The sequence below is a fragment of the Trachymyrmex septentrionalis genome, unplaced genomic scaffold, assembly GCF_001594115.1.
Source record: "Trachymyrmex septentrionalis isolate Tsep2-gDNA-1 unplaced genomic scaffold, Tsep1.0 scaffold235, whole genome shotgun sequence".
Taxonomy (NCBI): domain Eukaryota; kingdom Metazoa; phylum Arthropoda; class Insecta; order Hymenoptera; family Formicidae; genus Trachymyrmex; species Trachymyrmex septentrionalis.
The window spans coordinates 47,323-51,457 of record NW_017305392.1 but is presented as its reverse complement, the minus strand read 5'-3'; the positions used below and the strand labels follow the sequence as shown (position 1 = coordinate 51,457).

Genomic DNA, 4,135 nt, shown 5'->3' with positions numbered 1-4,135 from the left:
GCTCACTGGCCTCGCCATTACAATACAATACGGTCGGAAAAATCCCCTTTGTTACGCTAATCGCGCCGCTTGGAAGGAAAAAGTAAATTGCTATTGCAGCGCTTTCTACGTTAACTGATAATAAATACACTACAACTTCTTTACACTTAATTTGAAAGACACAAAAAAAAAAAACAAAACCGAAAAAGAAATATAAATTAACTTACAAATCTAAGATTTGCCGATGTTTCGGTACTCGGCTTGAGCGCCTCCCTACTTCACAATTAGTCGATAATGCCTCCTTATCACTGTTATCGCTTACATTAGGGATTATATAAATACTCTAATTCGGTAACTCCGAATCCTTGATCATATTAGAACATACAAATTACATGCTCGCAGTTTATCAATATGACGTCTCCATATCCGTCCGTCATCCGTCCTAACATCATAAGTAACCGGACTAGTTTGTTTAACAATTGGCGCTTGTCTCCACGATTTTGTCCTAAAATCTTTAGCCATCATTAACTTAAAAAATAACGGCACGATTGTCCTTAAAACGTAGCTGATCGCATTGCTTTTGTTCAACTCTATTTTTAATATCGGGTTTCACAATATCCCATCTGGTTCTCAAACGTCTGTTTAAGTGCGATTCCGCTGGTGTCTTTTCCGTCGTACAATGTAGTGTCGAGCGATAATAAAACAAATATTTACATAAAGCATCCTATCTAGTATTTTTCTTAAGCAATATTTTAAACTTCTTCTTAAAAGTACGCACGGCGTTCTCAGCCGCCCTGTTTAACAGAGTGATACGGTACAGTTTTCGTATGTTTAATATCATTTCGCAATACAAACTCTTGAAACTGCTCGCTCGCAAATGCCGACCCATCAGTAACAATTTTATGTGGCAGCCCCCATGTGCTTATATTTTCTTTTAAAGCTCGAATTGTTGATTCCGCAGAAATATCGCATATTTCCTTAATATCCATCCATTTCGAGTACGCGTCGATCACAAGATACATATAACCGCTAATCGGTCCGCAAAAATCTAAATGTATGCGCTGGTTTGGGCCCTGCGGCCACTTCCAAACATGTACGAGGGTGGTCCCAGAAGTACCCGATCTGACGTACAGATGGCGATTGTTGTATAAAAAAAAAATCACTGTAGGGAAAAGCACCAACTTTCTAAAGCTTAACTATGAAGTTTAAAGACGCTACGTTGTTCAGTATTTGTTTGGCAGCCATCAATAGTGGACGATCTCGGTGAATTTGCAAAGATGGAAAAAATTGGTCATCGTTATGTGATACAATACTTTCATTTGAAAAGTCTTAGCCCAACCAATATCAAAGCCGAGCTGGATTCTACTCTGGAGGAGTCTGCTCCTTCGTTTACAACAGTAAAATATTGGGTGGCAGAGTTTAAACGAGGCCGTACGAGCTGCGAAGACGAACATCGCAGTGGTCGACCAAGAGGTGGCCATTCCAGAAATGGTGAAGAAAATCCACAAAATGATATTGGGTGACCGTCGATTGAAAGTGCGCGAGCTAGCAGACATGGTAAACATTTCAAAAAGTGCTGTACATCGCATATTGGCTGAAAATTTGGAGATAAGAAAGCTGTGCGCAAGGTGGGTGCTGCGCTTGCTCACAATCGAACAAAAGCAGCGTCGAGAGGATGTTTCAATCGAGTGTTTGGCGATGTTTCGCAGCAACAAAGCCGAATTTTTGCGCCGATTCATAACCATGGATGAAACATGGGTCTACCACTTCACACCTGAAACAAAGGAACAGTCGAAGCAATGGACTGAAAAGGGGGAATCGGCTCCGAAAAAAGCAAAAACAGTTCCATCGGCAGACAAGGTAATGGCGTCAGTTTTCTGGATGGGCATAATTTTCATTGATTACCTTCAGAAAGGAAGAACAATCAATGGCGAGTATTATGCGAACTTATTGCAGCGTTTGGGTGATGAAATCAAGGAAAACGGCCACATTTGGCGAAAAAGAAAGCGTTGTTTCATCAAGACAATGCACCAGTTCACACATCCATTATCGTGATAGCCAAAATCAATAAGTTAAAGTTCGAATTGCTTCCCCACGCATCCTTTTCGCCAGATTTAGCCCCCTCGGATTATTTTCTCTTTCCAAACTTGAAAAAATGGCTCGGTGGTAGAAGATTTACCAACAATGAAGAGGTGGAGTCTGGGGTTAATGGCTATTTTGAGGCTATTTTCAACGGTTCTTACTATAAACAGGCCATCGAAGCTATTGAACATCGCTGGGAAAAGTGTATCGAGCTAAAAGGAGACTATGTTGAGAAATAAAGATATTTTTTCCCAAATTTTTTGTGTTTTCTTTGTTAGGTCGGGTACTTCTGGGACCACCCTCGTAATGAAGCTTTTGGGGAATCGTCCGCGCTCTCTAAGCACCCTTTACTCGTTTCCCTACAAACGACCTTCCTATCCACATTTTGCATCTCTTTCCCAACTACTTTTAGATACTCATATTCTTTTGATTATATTTCAACTAATTCGCTAATTTCCTCCCAATTCTTGATAGTATGTCAGCAGACCGCTTATCCTGTCCTTTGATGTACTTAATTTTAAAGTCAAACCTTTTACAAATATCATTAGACTCTTTGCTCATTGCTTTAACTGACTGCTTTTCAACCGTTTTATTGAATTGAATAATATCTAATACTTGAAGCCAATTCCGACCTACAATCGGTACGCTTATATTTGGTAAAACAAATAATTCAAGTTTCCGTTTTATATTCTGAAATTCTACCTTATCCTTTAAAGTATCAAAAGGAATTATCAAGTCCCCTGTGTATGTGTTCTAAAATTACACGTAGTTTTCCTCACATTTCCAAACGGCTTAAACTTATCGAAATCTCTCTTTGATATAGCAGAGATCGACGACTCTGTATCAATTTCGAACGCTAGAACTCTATTTTCTACCTTCAGGCTTACTTTAAGTGGTTCTACGTCACCGAACATTTCACTATCATCTACATCGTTATTATAAAACACGATATTTAAGCCCTCATTATCGTTATCAAACTCTTCTAAATAATTATTCGTACTTTTAATTACCTTTTTAGTTTTAACATTCACTCGTTTTTGCTTCTGACTATTATCTTCCTCCTCTTTACTTGATTCTTTACTTTTACAAACAATTTCTAAATGACTCTCTTTTCCATACGCGTGCATAGCTCTTAAAACGATAGTCTTTCGATACATGATCTTTTCCGTAACAATAACAGGTAACCGTTTTTCTTTCTTATCCATATAATTGAGTTCGCTTTCTGTGCTGTTCACTACCTTCTTGATGTCTGTCGCTTCACGTACTGCCAACTCCATACTAGTGCTAATCTCCACTGTCTTAGCATACGTCAGTTGATGTTCTATCAGCAACCTTCTCCTTATCTTCTCACTGGCCAGCCCCCATACGAACTGGTCTCGAAGGCGGATCTTCAACTGTTCTCCAAAATATATTAATAATTTTTTTAACTTGGCTAGATAAGTCTTAATGTCCTCTCCTTCCAACTGCTTGCATTCTTGGAATTTATAACGCTGTACTATATACTTGACCGCGATTGCAGGTGCTCTTGCATAATTTTTGCAAGACGTTCCAATGTGAGATTTGCCGGGTTTTCCGGTGTGCATAAATTACAGAGAAGTTAACCTTCACTTCCTAATAACGAAATAAAAAGCGAGTCTTGTTTTTCCTTCGGCACATCGTTTCCTGAGTAGTGCGTTATAGTCTTTCGAACCATCTTGTCCAATCTTCTTTCATCGAAAACTCGGACATGTTGCCAACGGTCCCTTTCACAATGACCTCTTTTACAATGGCTTTGACGCCACGTGGTTCCTCTCTTCTAGCCGTCTCAAATTCTGTTTTCACTTTTGCTAGATGTTGACTCTCCATCGCCAGCTGGATTCTTTGATGCTCTTGTTGCTTCGCTCTTTCTGTTAAGACTCTTTCCCGTTCCTCTAATTCTTTCTGCAGTTTCAATAAATCTGTTGTCGTCATTTTACTATTCTTTGTCCCTGTAACTGCGAACGACATTACTATTTTCGTTCCACACGCTCAATTCCTTTCTTACGATTTCTTCGTATTTACAACAATCACCAATTATCCTCGTCGCCACTGTAAT

The 4,135-nt window shown here is 39.3% G+C and overlaps 1 pseudogene; it reads left to right on the top strand.

The window, feature by feature from the left end:
* The first annotated feature begins 1,277 nt into the window (after positions 1-1,277).
* On the top strand, positions 1,278-2,034 carry LOC108748581 (annotated as a pseudogene).
* Positions 2,035-4,135: the final 2,101 nt, after the last annotated feature.